We start from the raw sequence: 17,034 nt of genomic DNA on the forward strand, positions 1-17,034 counted from the left end.
GGCGGCACCCAGGATAATAATGAAACACAGTACAACGACTTTGCAGGCAACACTTCAGAGGCTACAGTATATTGCATGCAGTCGTGTTGGCTGGTATATGGAAGGCACTGGGAGTGCCGGAGCCTGGAACCAGGCTGGTATCCAGCAACACATCCCTGCCTCACTGACAGTGGCAGGTCCCGTCCCTCTATATCATATCGCACGCAGGTTCCCGTCCCTCTATATCACAGCACGCGCATGTCGCTGTACCTCTATGTCACACCACACGCGGGTCCCCGTCCCTCTATAACACACCGCACGTGGTTCCCCGTCCCTCTATATCACACCGCACGTGGGTCCCAGTCCCTCTATATCACAGCTCATGTGGGTCCCCGTCCCTCTATATTACACTACACACAGGTCGCCGTCACACAGCATGTGGGTCCCCAACCCTCTATATCACACTACACACAGGTTGCCGACTTGCCGTCCCTCTATATCACAGTGTGTGCTGGTCCCTGTCCCTCTATATCACACCTCACGTGGGTCCCCGTCCCTCTATATCACACCACACGCAGGTCGCCGTCCCTCTATATCACACCACACGCATGTCACCGTACCTTTATATCACACCACACGTAGGTCCTTGTCCCTCTAAATCACACCGCACATGGGTACCCGTCCCTCTATATCACACCAAAGGCAGGTCGCCATCCCTCTATATCACACCACCACACGTGGGTCCCTGTCCCTCTATATCACACCACGTGCAGGTCACCATCCCTCTATATCTCAGCGTGTGCGGGTCACCGTCCTTCTATATCACACCACACGTGTGTCCCTGTCCCTCTATATCACACTACACGCAGGTCGCCGTCCCTTTATGTCACACAGCACGTGGGTCCCCAACCCTCTATATCACACTACACACAGGTTGCCGTCCCTCTATATCACAGTGTGTGCAGGTCCCTGTCCCTCTATATCACACCTCACGTGGGTCCCCGTCCCTCTATATCACACCACACGCAGGTCGCCGTCCCTCTATATCACACCACACGCATGTCGCTGTACCTCTATATCACACCACACGTAGGTCCTTGTCCCTCTAAATCACACCGCACATGGGTACCCGTCCCTCTATATCACACCAAAGGCAGGTCGCCGTCCCTCTATATCACACCACACGCATGTCGCTGTACCTCTATATCACACCACACGTAGGTCCTTGTCCCTCTAAATCACACCGCACATGGGTACCCGTCCCTCTATATCACAACAAAGGCAGGTCGCCATCCCTCTATATCACACCACCACACGTGGGTCCCTGTCCCTATATACCACATCACATGCAGGTCACCATCCCTCTATATCTCAGCGTGTGCGGGTCACCGTCCTTCTATATCACACCACACGTGTGTCCCTGTCCCTCTATATCACACTACACGGAGGTCGCCGTTCCTTTATGTCACACAGCACGTGGGTCCCCAACCCTCTATATCACACTACACACAGATTGCCGTCCCTCTATATCACAGTGTGTGCAGGTCCCTGTCCCTCTATATCACACCACGCGCAGGTCGCCATCCCTCTATAACACACCACACGTGAGTCCCCTCCCATTATATGGGATCAGTATGGATGATCGTCGGAGGGGATGCCAACGGTCAAAATACTGACGTCGGAATCCAGAAAAGAGAAATCCCAACAGGGGTGAGTATGCAATGCTAACCACTAGAGATGAGCGGGTTCGGTTTCTCTGAATCCGAACCCGCCAGAACTTCATGTTTTTTTTCACGGGTCCGAGCGACTCGGATCTTCCCGCCTTGCTCGGTTAACCCGAGCGCGCCCGAACGTCATCATGACGCTGTCGGATTCTCGCGAGGCTCGGATTCTATCGCGAGACTCGGATTCTATATAAGGAGCCGCGCGTCGCCGCCATTTTCACACGTGCATTGAGATTGATAGGGAGAGGACGTGGCTGGCGTCCTCTCCGTTTAGAATAGATTAGAGAGACACTTGATTTACTAATTTTGGGGAGCATTAGGAGTACTCAATACAGTGCAGAGTTTTGCTGATAGTGACCAGTGACCACCAGTTTTATTTATAATCCGTTCTCTGCCTGAAAAAAGCGATACACAGCACACAGTGACTCAGTCACATACCATATCTGTGTGCACTGCTCAGGCTCAGGCCAGTGTGCTGCATCATCTATTATCTATATATAAATAATATTATATATATCTGTCTGACTGCTCAGCTCACACAGCTTATAATTGTGGGGGAGACTGGGGAGCACTACTGCAGTGCCAGTTATAGGTTATAGCAGGAGCCAGGAGTACATAATATATTATATAGTGAGTGACCACCAGACACACAGTGCAGTTTATTTAATATATCCGTTCTCTGCCTGAAAAAAGCGATACACACAGTGACTCAGTCAGTCACATACCATATCTGTGTGCACTGCTCAGGCTCAGGCCAGTGTGCTGCATCATCTATATATATTATATATCTGTCTGACTGCTCAGCTCACACAGCTTATAATTGTGGGGGAGACTGGGGAGCACTACTGCAGTGCCAGTTATAGGTTATAGCAGGAGCCAGGAGTACATAATATTATATTAAAATTAAACAGTGCACACTTTTGCTGCAGGAGTGCCACTGCCAGTGTGACTAGTGACCAGTGACCTGACCACCAGTATATATAATATTAGTAGTATACTATCTCTTTATCAACCAGTCTATATTAGCAGCAGACACAGTACAGTGCGGTAGTTCACGGCTGTGGCTACCTCTGTGTCGGCACTCGGCAGCCCGTCCATAATTGTATATACCACCTAACCGTGGTTTTTTTTTCTTTCTTTATACATACATACTAGTTACGAGTATACTATCTCTTTATCAACCAGTCTATATATTAGCAGCAGACACAGTACAGTGCGGTAGTTCACGGCTGTGGCTACCTCTGTGTCGGCACTCGGCAGCCCGTCCATAATTGTATATACCACCTAACCGTGGTTTTTTTTTCTTTCTTTATACATACATACTAGTTACGAGTATACTATCTCTTTATCAACCAGTCTATATATTAGCAGCAGACACAGTACAGTGCGGTAGTTCACGGCTGTGGCTACCTCTGTGTCGGCACTCGGCAGCCCGTCCATAATTGTATATACCACCTAACCGTGGTTTTTTTTTCTTTCTTTATACATACATACTAGTTACGAGTATACTATCTCTTTATCAACCAGTCTATATATTAGCAGCAGACACAGTACAGTGCGGTAGTTCACGGCTGTGGCTACCTCTGTGTCGGCACTCGGCAGCCCGTCCATAATTGTATATACCACCTAACCGTGGTTTTTTTTTCTTTCTTTATACATACATACTAGTTACGAGTATACTATCTCTTTATCAACCAGTCTATATATTAGCAGCAGACACAGTACAGTGCGGTAGTTCACGGCTGTGGCTACCTCTGTGTCGGCACTCGGCAGCCCGTCCATAATTGTATATACCACCTAACCGTGGTTTTTTTTTCTTTCTTTATACATACATACTAGTTACGAGTATACTATCTCTTTATCAACCAGTCTATATATTAGCAGCAGACACAGTACAGTGCGGTAGTTCACGGCTGTGGCTACCTCTGTGTCGGCACTCGGCAGCCCGTCCATAATTGTATATACCACCTAACCGTGGTTTTTTTTTCTTTCTTTATACATACATACTAGTTACGAGTATACTATCTCTTTATCAACCAGTCTATATATTAGCAGCAGACACAGTACAGTGCGGTAGTTCACGGCTGTGGCTACCTCTGTGTCGGCACTCGGCAGCCCGTCCATAATTGTATATACCACCTAACCGTGGTTTTTTTTTCTTTCTTTATACATACATACTAGTTACGAGTATACTATCTCTTTATCAACCAGTCTATATATTAGCAGCAGACACAGTACAGTGCGGTAGTTCACGGCTGTGGCTACCTCTGTGTCGGCACTCGGCAGCCCGTCCATAATTGTATATACCACCTAACCGTGGTTTTTTTTTCTTTCTTTATACATACATACTAGTTACGAGTATACTATCTCTTTATCAACCAGTCTATATATTAGCAGCAGACACAGTACAGTGCGGTAGTTCACGGCTGTGGCTACCTCTGTGTCGGCACTCGGCAGCCCGTCCATAATTGTATATACCACCTAACCGTGGTTTTTTTTTCTTTCTTTATACATACATACTAGTTACGAGTATACTATCTCTTTATCAACCAGTCTATATTAGCAGCAGACACAGTACAGTGCGGTAGTTCACGGCTGTGGCTACCTCTGTGTCGGCACTCGGCAGCCCGTCCATAATTGTATATACCACCTAACCGTGGTTTTTTTTTCTTTCTTTATACATACATACTAGTTACGAGTATACTATCTCTTTATCAACCAGTCTATATATTAGCAGCAGACACAGTACAGTGCGGTAGTTCACGGCTGTGGCTACCTCTGTGTCGGCACTCGGCAGCCCGTCCATAATTGTATACTAGTATCCAATCCATCCATCTCCATTGTTTACCTGAGGTGCCTTTTAGTTGTGCCTATTAAAATATGGAGAACAAAAATGTTGAGGTTCCAAAATTAGGGAAAGATCAAGATCCACTTCCACCTCGTGCTGAAGCTGCTGCCACTAGTCATGGCCGAGACGATGAAATGCCAGCAACGTCGTCTGCCAAGGCCGATGCCCAATGTCATAGTACAGAGCATGTCAAATCCAAAACACCAAATATCAGTAAAAAAAGGACTCCAAAACCTAAAATAAAATTGTCGGAGGAGAAGCGTAAACTTGCCAATATGCCATTTACCACACGGAGTGGCAAGGAACGGCTGAGGCCCTGGCCTATGTTCATGGCTAGTGGTTCAGCTTCACATGAGGATGGAAGCACTCAGCCTCTCGCTAGAAAAATGAAAAGACTCAAGCTGGCAAAAGCAGCACAGCAAAGAACTGTGCATTCTTCGAAATCCCAAATCCACAAGGAGAGTCCAATTGTGTCGGTTGCGATGCCTGACCTTTCCAACACTGGACGTGAAGAGCATGCGCCTTCCACCATTTGCACGCCCCCTGCAAGTGCTGGAAGGAGCACCCGCAGTCCAGTTCCTGATAGTCAGATTGAAGATGTCAGTGTTGAAGTACACCAGGATGAGGAGGATATGGGTGTTGCTGGCGCTGGGGAGGAAATTGACCAGGAGGATTCTGATGGTGAGGTGGTTTGTTTAAGTCAGGCACCCGGGGAGACACCTGTTGTCCGTGGGAGGAATATGGCCGTTGACATGCCAGGTGAAAATACCAAAAAAATCAGCTCTTCGGTGTGGAGGTATTTCACCAGAAATGCGGACAACAGGTGTCAAGCCGTGTGTTCCCTTTGTCAAGCTGTAATAAGTAGGGGTAAGGACGTTAACCACCTCGGAACATCCTCCCTTATACGTCACCTGCAGCGCATTCATAATAAGTCAGTGACAAGTTCAAAAACTTTGGGTGACAGCGGAAGCAGTCCACTGACCAGTAAATCCCTTCCTCTTGTAGCCAAGCTCACGCAAACCACCCCACCAACTCCCTCAGTGTCAATTTCCTCCTTCCCCAGGAATGCCAATAGTCCTGCAGGCCATGTCACTGGCAATTCTGACGAGTCCTCTCCTGCCTGGGATTCCTCCGATGCATCCTTGCGTGTAACGCCTACTGCTGCTGGCGCTGCTGTTGTTGCCGCTGGGAGTCGATGGTCATCCCAGAGGGGAAGTCGTAAGCCCACTTGTACTACTTCCAGTAAGCAATTGACTGTTCAACAGTCCTTTGCGAGGAAGATGAAATATCACAGCAGTCATCCTACTGCAAAGCGGATAACTGAGTCCTTGACAACTATGTTGGTGTTAGACGTGCGTCCGGTATCCGCCGTTAGTTCACAGGGAACTAGACAATTTATTGAGGCAGTGTGCCCCCGTTACCAAATACCATCTAGGTTCCACTTCTCTAGGCAGGCGATACCGAGAATGTACACGGACGTCAGAAAAAGACTCACCAGTGTCCTAAAAAATGCAGTTGTACCCAATGTCCACTTAACCACGGACATGTGGACAAGTGGAGCAGGGCAGGGTCAGGACTATATGACTGTGACAGCCCACTGGGTAGATGTATGGACTCCCGCCGCAAGAACAGCAGCGGCGGCACCAGTAGCAGCATCTCGCAAACGCCAACTCTTTCCTAGGCAGGCTACGCTTTGTATCACCGCTTTCCAGAATACGCACACAGCTGAAAACCTCTTACGGCAACTGAGGAAGATCATCGCGGAATGGCTTACCCCAATTGGACTCTCCTGTGGATTTGTGGCATCGGACAACGCCAGCAATATTGTGTGTGCATTAAATATGGGCAAATTCCAGCACGTCCCATGTTTTGCACATACCTTGAATTTGGTGGTGCAGAATTTTTTAAAAAACGACAGGGGCGTGCAAGAGATGCTGTCGGTGGCCAGAAAAATTGCGGGACACTTTCGGCGTACAGGCACCACGTACAGAAGACTGGAGCACCACCAAAAACTACTGAACCTGCCCTGCCATCATCTGAAGCAAGAAGTGGTAACGAGGTGGAATTCAACCCTCTATATGCTTCAGAGGTTGGAGGAGCAGCAAAAGGCCATTCAAGCCTATACAATTGAGCACGATATAGTAGGTGGAATGCACCTGTCTCAAGTGCAGTGGAGAATGATTTCAACGTTGTGCAAGGTTCTGATGCCCTTTGAACTTGCCACACGTGAAGTCAGTTCAGACACTGCCAGCCTGAGTCAGGTCATTCCCCTCATCAGGCTTTTGCAGAAGAAGCTGGAGGCATTGAAGAAGGAGCTAAAAGGGAGCGATTCCGCTACGCATGTGGGACTTGTGGATGCAGCCCTTAATTCGCTTAACAAGGATTCACGGGTGGTCAATCTGTTGAAATCAGAGCACTACATTTTGGCCACCGTGCTCGATCCTAGATTTAAAGCCTACCTTGGATCTCTCTTTCCGGCAGACACAGGTCTGCTGGGGTTGAAAGACCTGCTGGTGACAAAATTGTCAAGTCAAGCGGAACGCGACCTGTCAACATCTCCTCCTTCACATTCTCCCGCAACTGGGGGTGCGAGGAAAAGGCTCAGAATTCCGAGCCCACCCGCTGGCGGTGATGCAGGGCAGTCTGGAGCGACTGCTGATGCTGACATCTGGTCCGGACTGAAGGACCTGACAACGATTACGGACATGTCGTCTACTGTCACTGCATATGATTCTCTCAACATTGATAGAATGGTGGAGGATTATATGAGTGACCGCATCCAAGTAGGCACGTCACACAGTCCGTACTTATACTGGCAGGAAAAAGAGGCAATTTGGAGGCCCTTGCACAAACTGGCTTTATTCTACCTAAGTTGCCCTCCCACAAGTGTGTACTCCGAAAGAGTGTTTAGTGCCGCCGCTCACCTTGTCAGCAATCGGCGTACGAGGTTACATCCAGAAAATGTGGAGAAGATGATGTTCATTAAAATGAATTATAATCAATTCCTCCGCGGAGACATTGACCAGCAGCAATTGCCTCCACAAAGTACACAGGGAGCTGAGATGGTGGATTCCAGTGGGGACGAATTGATAATCTGTGAGGAGGGGGATGTACACGGTGATATATCGGAGGGTGAAGATGAGGTGGACATCTTGCCTCTGTAGAGCCAGTTTGTGCAAGGAGAGATTAATTGCTTCTTTTTTGGGGGGGGTCCAAACCAACCCGTCATATCAGTCACAGTCGTGTGGCAGACCCTGTCACTGAAATGATGGGTTGGTTAAAGTGTGCATGTCCTGTTTTGTTTATACAACATAAGGGTGGGTGGGAGGGCCCAAGGACAATTCCATCTTGCACCTCTTTTTTCTTTTCTTTTTCTTTGCATCATGTGCTGATTGGGGAGGGTTTTTTGGAAGGGACATCCTGCGTGACACTGCAGTGCCACTCCTAGATGGGCCCGGTGTTTGTGTCGGCCACTAGGGTCGCTAATCTTACTCACACAGTCAGCTACCTCATTGCGCCTCTTTTTTTCTTTGCGTCATGTGCTGTTTGGGGAGGGTTTTTTGGAAGGGACATCCTGCGTGACACTGCAGTGCCACTCCTAGATGGGCCCGGTGTTTGTGTCGGCCACTAGGGTCGCTAATCTTACTCACACAGCTACCTCATTGCGCCTCTTTTTTTCTTTGCGTCATGTGCTGTTTGGGGAGGGTTTTTTGGAAGGGACATCCTGCGTGACACTGCAGTGCCACTCCTAGATGGGCCCGGTGTTTGTGTCGGCCACTAGGGTCGCTAATCTTACTCACACAGCTACCTCATTGCGCCTCTTTTTTTCTTTGCGTCATGTGCTGTTTGGGGAGGGTTTTTTGGAAGGGCCATCCTGCGTGACACTGCAGTGCCACTCCTAGATGGGCCCGGTGTTTGTGTCGGCCACTAGGGTCGCTAATCTTACTCACACAGCTACCTCATTGCGCCTCTTTTTTTCTTTGCGTCATGTGCTGTTTGGGGAGGGTTTTTTGGAAGGGACATCCTGCGTGACACTGCAGTGCCACTCCTAGATGGGCCCGGTGTTTGTGTCGGCCACTAGGGTCGCTTATCTTACTCACACAGCGACCTCGGTGCAAATTTTAGGACTAAAAATAATATTGTGAGGTGTGAGGTATTCAGAATAGACTGAAAATGAGTGTAAATTATGGTTTTTGAGGTTAATAATACTTTGGGATCAAAATGACCCCCAAATTCTATGATTTAAGCTGTTTTTTAGTGTTTTTTGAAAAAAACACCCGAATCCAAAACACACCCGAATCCGACAAAAAAAATTCGGTGAGGTTTTGCCAAAACGCGTTCGAACCCAAAACACGGCCGCGGAACCGAACCCAAAACCAAAACACAAAACCCGAAAAATTTCAGGCGCTCATCTCTACTAACCACCCTCCCCTACCTTCTAACGCTAACCCTCCCTTTCCGCAGCCTAACCCTAACCTCTCCCCTTAGTGCCTAACCCTAACATCCCCCCCGGTGGTGCCTAAACCTAACCCCTCCTGCACCACAGCCTAAACATAATCCTCCCCCCTTAGTGCCTAAACCTAACCTCCCCCCGGTGGTGCCTAAACCTATCCCTCACTGTCTGCAGCCTAATGTTAACCTCCCAGCCACCGCAGCCTAACCCTAACCCCCATGGAGTTGCCTAAACTTAACCCCCCACCCCCACTCCCGGCACTATCCCACCGCTGCGCTACAAGTTACAACGGATCTCAGCTGTCGGAGTTCTGGCGTCGGTCTCCTGACCCAGTCTGGATTACGAAGTTTGCATTCTGACGGGTGTCGGGATCCTGCCATAGGTATTTTGACGGTCGGGATTCCGACAGTCAGGATCTTAACCGCATACCCTCTTTATCACACCGCTTATGGGTCACAGTCCCTCTATATCACACCACACACGGGTCGCCGTCCCTCTATGTCACACTGCACGCGGGTCACCTTCCCTATATGTCCCACTGCACGCGTGTCTCCATCCCTCTATGTCACACAGCACGCGGGACGCCGACCTCCTATGTCACACCGCACGCGGGTCGCCATTCCTCTATGTCACACAGCACACGGGACGCCGACCCTCTATGTCACACTGCACGCGGGTTGCCATTCCTCTAGGTCACACCGCACGTGGGTCGCCATCCCTCTATGTCACACAGCACGCGGTCACCATTCCTTTATGTCACACTGCAAGCGGGTCCCCGTCCCTCTATATCACTCCGCACGTGGGTCCCCGTGCCTCTATATCACACCGCACGCGAGTCGCCGTCCCTCTATAGCATACTGCACGTGGGTCCCCGTCCCTCTATATCACACCGCAAGCGGGTCCCCGTCCCTCTATATCACACCGCACGCAGGTCCCCGTCCCTCTATATCACACCGCACGCGGGCCCCCGTCCCTCTATATCACACCGCATGCGGGTCCCCGTCCCTCTATATCACACCGCATGCGGGTCAAAAACCCTCTATATCACACTGCACACGGGTCCCATGCTCCCTTTTCTTTACTATCTTTGCTCTTTGTAGCCTCACCTTTCCCTTTAGTTTTTATACTTTATTCTCATTTCTTTCCTCTTCCTTTCTTTTGTCTATCGTATCCCACTCACTGTCACTTTCATTTCTAATCTCTCAGAATGAGCATTTTACCTGCCCTATTTTCGCTCTAACATAGTGTGCAGTACCCTAATCACCCATTATTATTTTTTTACTGTCTCAGGTGCCTTACTCTTTTATATCCTCTCATGCACACATTCCTTGTTTACTCTCTCTCTCTCTCATAAGCAGTGGTGCAAGTAGAAATATTATCCTAGTGGTACTGAGTACCGAAAAATAGGCGTAGTCATGTGTTGTGAGGGGTCATGGCCACATGTCACTAGTGGGAGTGGCTATATGACACTAGTGGACAACACAGACCCTTTTCTTTGGACTCTGGAGGCAAGGCTAGAATATATAGTAATGCCTCCAGTATAATAAATACATATAGTAATGCCCCCAATTTGGTAACAGTATATAGTAATGCCTCCAGGATGCTTTGTGGTGCATTATAATTGTGGTAATAGCGGTCAGGGGTGCAAAGTGTGTGGCAGGTGCATACCTCCCAACATGACTCTCTCCAGGAGGGACAGAATACTCTGCTTCTGGGCTTTTCTCTTAAGTTATGATTGCCATCACCTGTGCTGTAACCCCTTTCTCATCCATTAACTAGTTAAATACATGTGCCGGCAATCATAAATTAAGAGACAAGTCCAGGAGCAGAGCATTCTGTCACTCCTGGAGAGGGTCATGTTGGGAGGTATGCAGGTGGTACTGCGTACCCGCTGCCGACTTCTTAAAAACCACTTAACTGGCATGGTCAGATCTCATGCAATTGCGCCGCCCCACTGTGTCCCCCTGTTTTTGACGAGGAGATCCGTTCTGCAGATGTGCATAATATAATATTTGAATATTTAAAAAAAAAATGCTTTTTAAACTACATTAAATAAAATGAAATTTAAAAAACAATGCTATTAATGGTTTTGAAGGGAAAAATCGTCAGTTTAGTGGTTATGGGTACTCCATAACTGAGCGTACCCGCATACTTGTACCACTGCTCATACCTTGCTTTACTGTGTCTTCTTTCTTCTGTTTCCTACATGGGCTCTTCCTGCCTCTCTCACATCATGGCAGCACCACAGCAGCAGTTCTGTGCTGTCTTGCAGTATGAGGAAGTTTTGTGCTGCACAGCCCAGCCCCAGCCAGCCACTGAGCACTGATCAACTTCACGGACTGCTGCATCAGTGATTGTGCAGGGTCCGTTTCTCAGCTCCGATCGCGGAGGCCTGCCAATGGAGGGGTGAGTGCAGGCCAGTTTGGGCACAATGGGGCCAGCCAAGCAGGAAGTGGCCCGGAGTTCCGGCATACCAATCCGCCCCTGAACACCAAGCACAGTAATTATTACTATATTACTTTTATATATTTTCTGTTTTTAGGTCCTACCCAGACCTTAATTACTTGCTGCTAAGGTGTATTAAGAAAGATAAGATAGATAATACAGTACTGATAAATATCACCGGGAATTGTAGTGATTCATTTCATACCTCCCAACATGACGATCTCCAGGAGGGACACAATACTCTGCTTCTGGACTTCCCTCTTAATGTATGATTGCCGTCAACTGTGCTGAAACACCTTTCTTATCCTTTCATCTGCAATTGGGTTTAAGGTAAAAAACCTGCGCACTCTGTTGCAGCCTATAGTGGTTCCTTACCCTGATGTGTCACCACACACACCTGGAGGATAAATACAATGCAAAACAATGGGATGGGGACCAACTGATGGCGCAAACAATTCAACAAGAAAAAATATATATATATATAAAATTACCCTAGACACAGCTGAAACTAGGCAATGTCCTTATGAATGAAAGTCCAGAGTCCAAGGACCTCTCAATGGGGTTTTTCGTTAGTATCCAATACCAAATGGTAACATGTAAAAAGACATAAATGGTACACACTAGTTCAGAATAATATCCCAGATGTAAAAATCGTAAATATCTCTTCCCAGATTCCTTTATGATGAAATGTCTATGGGAGGTGATGTTCTAGCCATACCGGTTCACCTCAGTGTGCAAAGTGATAGGGGCTCCTCACATGTATGCTTACTTAAAATTATTTCCAAACAAGCTTATAAAGGTTTCTTTAGATTCTTGATTTATGTATTATGTATATTGACACAATGTATGTAATCTTCTAAAAATACATATATTCCTTAAAATTAGCCGCTCACATTCAGGCTTACTTCAAAAGATGCCGATCTTCCATGTAGCGGTTTCTTTATGGGTAAGTCGTCCTGTCGTCCTCAAATGTCTCCTCACTTTGTAGTTTGCTCAACAAAAAGCATGCAAATGTGGAGACGTATGAGGATTCGCAATGGATTTATTTGTAAAACAATTAAAATTATATTTCCATAGATAAAACAAAAGTGGGATCTCCACAAGGAAACTAGAAATCTCAGATCTAATACAGCACAGTCAGACGGTAAGACAAGATCTTATCCCGGGAAATCTCACCGCTTTCAGGCTGGAAAAAACTGGTTGCTGAGGAGATCCAACTTGTCACATGCTCCCACCAACGCGTTTCAACTATCTGTCTTTCTCAAGGTCCTACCCAGACCTTAATTACTTGCTGCTAAGGTGTATTAAGAAAGATAAGATAGATAATACAGTACTGATAAATATCACCGGGAATTGTAGTGATTCATTTCATACCTCCCAACATGACGATCTCCAGGAGGGACACAATACTCTGCTTCTGGACTTCCCTCTTAATGTATGATTGCCGTCAACTGTGCTGAAACACCTTTCTTATCCTTTCATCTGTTCAAACAGGTGCTGGCAATCATACATTAAGAGAAAAGTTCAGAAGCAGAGCATTCTGACCCTCCTGGAGAGGGTCATTTTGGGGGTGATTATTCACCAATTTTTGTTTGATTACTTGTCCTAGGGCCTAATTCAGACCTGATCACAGAGCCGGCCCTAACCAATATGATGCCCTAGGCAAGATTTTGGCTGGTGCCCCATAGCACCGCCGCTAGTTCTGCAGGAGATGTCTGGCATGAGTCAGCTGGCAGCTCTGCTAACGTTGGGCGCCCTTTGTTTATGAAAATGCATTTTATTTGCATTACTATGTGGCTAGGACGCACAAGCAGCTTCTGCTGATTAAAATGATATGCAGCATGCCTATATTCTGTGTGCGACTGCGGCTGTATCTACATATGAAATGCTACATTACAGTGATTTCCAGGAATACACTGCAACGTAGCATTTCGTATGCAGATACAGCCGCAGTCACACACAGAATATAGGCATGCCGCATATCATTTTAATCAGCAGAAGCTGCTGGTGCCCCTAAGCATACCAAATGCCCTAGGCATTTGCCTAGTTTGCCTATGCCTAAGGCCGTCTCTGCCTGATCGCAGCAGCAAATTTGTTAGCAGATGGGCAAAACCATGTGCACTGCAGGGGGGGTGAGGGGGTGCAGATATAACGTGCAGAGAGAGATAGATTTGGGTGGGGTGTGTTCAAACTGAAATCTAAATTGCAGTGTAAAAATAAAGCAGCCAGTATTTACCCTGCACAGAAACAATATAACCCACCCAAATCTAATTCTCTCTGCACATGTTATATCTGCCCCCCACCCCTGCAGTGCACATGGTTTTGCCCATCTGCTAACAAATTTGTTGCTACGATCAGCTCTGTATTACTGTACTAGTGTCTTTTTTTTCACTAAACAATTACAATTATATTGGTTAGGAGGTGGGAAGAGAGAGAGATTATGTTGTTTGTTGTGTTTATGTGTCCTCAAGACCCTTCAGCACAGATCTGACCCTTACCCTAAATAATGAACATTCCCAATTATTGCCCACCCCCTACTTTATTACATGAGGCTACAGAGAAGACAATAATCTGATATGGTGATAAATTTCATATTACAGCCGGTTGCTGTCTCCCCTCTCTTTTCATATTAGTATTCCAAAGACATGTTTCAGGCTTTGGATAATGAGATATGTGTCTTACAATTTGTACAACTATACACCTTTTCCCTGCCAGGATTGAGTTACAAATCAGGAAGCAGCAACCACTAATGAGTAAGCTGTATCATTCTCCGAACCTTAGGCCTGGAGAATCCAGAAAAGAAACTCCATGACTGGAAATTGCTATATGGTTACTAGCTTTTCTGATCTTCCTACCTGTAATAGGATACAATTTATCTTACAGTGCACCTGTCACATTCAGAGCAAGCAGTCATGAATACTGGATCAGTCCACAAAATGTCGGAGTTTACTGTAAAAATTCCTAGTGAATTTATAGCCTAGTCCTAATGAATTGACAGCCTGATTTTCATGACGTCTTGCTGAGGGCATAAAATGGCTGACTCCATCGAGGTGATAAAAAAAAAAAGGTATAATCTTTAATTACATGTTTATCAGTGCCAGACTGAGGGCCATCTAATAGCCTCCACGTTGCCAAAAGCAACAATGTTTTTTTTAAGGAAAAGAAAATCATTGCTTTAAAATGACTAAACATCTACACTTTCAGCAACCACCTTTGGCTCTGAGCATTATCCTGAAAGCAAATCTCAACAGGTAATACCGATCCAGTGAAGCATGGAACACAACACATATTTAAGGGTGTGACTAATGGATAATGAGATACTACCCATAAATTGAAGACGATTGCAGAGCCGTAACTAGACTTTTTGGTGTCCTGTGCTAGAGAGAGAAATGAAGCCCCCACCCCCTCCCACCCATTTTCTATCTTAGAATGATCTACCTATACGAGGCCCTCATTCCGAGTTGATTGCTCGCTAGCTACTTTTTGCAGCCGTGCAAACGTATAGTCGCCGCCCCCGGGGGAGTGTATTTTTGCTTTGCGAGTGTGTGATCGCATGTGCAGCCGAGCGGGACGAAAAAGTTTTTTTGCAGTTTCTGAGTACAGTAGGTCTGAACTTACTCAGCCCTTGCGATCACTTCAGCCTGTCCGGTCCCGGAATTGACGTCAGACACCCGCCCTGCAAACGCCTATACGCGCCTGCGTCTTTCCAACCACTCCCAGAAAACAGTCAGTTGACACCCATAAATGCACTCTTTCTGTCAATCTCCTTGCGAACGGCTGTGCGAATGGAATCATCGCTGGAAGCATTGCACAGCAACAATGCTGTTTGTACCCATACGACGCGCGTGCGCATTGCGGTGCATGTGCAGTAGTAACCTGATCAGCGTGCGATCAACTCGGAATGACCCCCATAGCTCGAATAGATTGTCTGACTACAATGCCACAGGCAATGGGTTTGAATCCAGGGTATGTCAGCATCTTGAAATGTAAAAGAGGGCAGTGTGACTAAGGGGGACATTTACTAAGCAGTGATAAGAGCGGAGAAGTGAGCCAGTGGAGAAGTTGCCCATGGCAACCAATCAGCACTGAAGTAACATCTATAATTTGCATACTATAAAAGTATACAGAGCTGCTGACTGGTTTATGGGGCAACTTCTCCACTGGCTCACTTCTCCGCTCTTATCACTGCTTAGTAAATGTCCCCCTTAATAACAAGGAAATCTCAAGATCAGTTATGAATGCTGCATAGGTATGAGCGACAGAAGGGGTCAGGGTAGGAGACAAGGGCGGTCAGGAGATGCTGGGCTTCAAACAGGGACGTGCAGTCAGGGGAGGCAGTGCCTCCCCTGTCATTAATGATTAAGATAATACAAAGAAGATGCATATGACACATATTCTGTGTCATATGTATCCTCTTAATATTATTCTGATCATTGCTCCCCTCCTTATGTGTTTGGGAGGCACCGATCGTGGTGCCTCCCGTTGTCTCTGGGGAAAGGTATGGGAGCGGGGGGCGGGCACGGGCGGGGACTAGCCATGGGCAGTAAAAGCCCATTGAAAATATATGGGAAAGCGGCACCATTAGAGGTGCCGCTTTCATACAGGGACGTGCTTTCAACCTATGAAAGCACGTTCCTGTCAGTGAGGCCACAGTGATTGGCCAGCGGATCCGTCACTGGATCCGCTGTCAATCACTGTGTGGGCGACGCTGGCGGAGGAGGTGCGGCGGTGGTGCGGGCGGCGGGATGCGGCGGTGGGGCGGGCGGCGGGATGCGTCGGTGGTGCGGGCGGCGGTGGAGCGGGCGGCGGGTTGCGGCGGCGCTGGGTGCGGCGGAGGATTACCTTTAGCCTGCAGAGTTTGGCAGCGGAGCGGTACCAGTTTCAAAAATGGCGCCTCAGCGTCATTTTTGAAATTCAAGATGGCCACCGCGAGCCAATCACGGCTCGCCGCGTCATCGCCCCGCCCCCTCCGGCTGACGTATATAAGTCAGCGCGAGGCAGAGGAGCGTCAGTCCGACGGCGGAGGTGGAGCTGTGAAGAGCTCCTGAAGAAAGAAGACGGCCGGAAGTCCTGGATGGGCGGTGGCTATGCAAAAGAGCTTAACAGCCGCCGCCCACCAGGTGAAGACGCTGGAAGCCCTGGGGAGGTGGCGCTCCCCCAGGTGAAGACGCAGGAAGCCCTGGGAAGGCGGCGGCCACGCAAAAGAGCTTAAAGGCCGCCACCCCCAGGTGAAGATCCAGTTTAATAAAACGTATTTTTAAGACCGTGTGGTGTTTTATTTTAATATTTTCTTTACAGGTGGACTACAGGTGCCAGCGGGCCCTTTATGTCCGGGCATGCTGGCACTTGTGGTTCTCCAAGTGCCAGCATGCTGGGGCAGGCTTGCTGGGACCTGTAGGCCACCTGTAAAGAACAATATTACTATTCTTTGCAGGTGGACTACAGGTGCCAGCGGGCCCTTTATGTCCGGGCATGCTGGCACTTGTGGTTCTCCAAGTGCCAGCCTGCTGGGGCAGGCTTGCTGGGACCTGTAGACCACCTGTAAAGAACAATATTAATACACAATGAACCCCGCACCCACCGCC

The sequence above is a fragment of the Pseudophryne corroboree genome, chromosome 3 (assembly GCF_028390025.1).
Source record: "Pseudophryne corroboree isolate aPseCor3 chromosome 3, aPseCor3.hap2, whole genome shotgun sequence".
NCBI lineage: Eukaryota > Metazoa > Chordata > Amphibia > Anura > Myobatrachidae > Pseudophryne > Pseudophryne corroboree.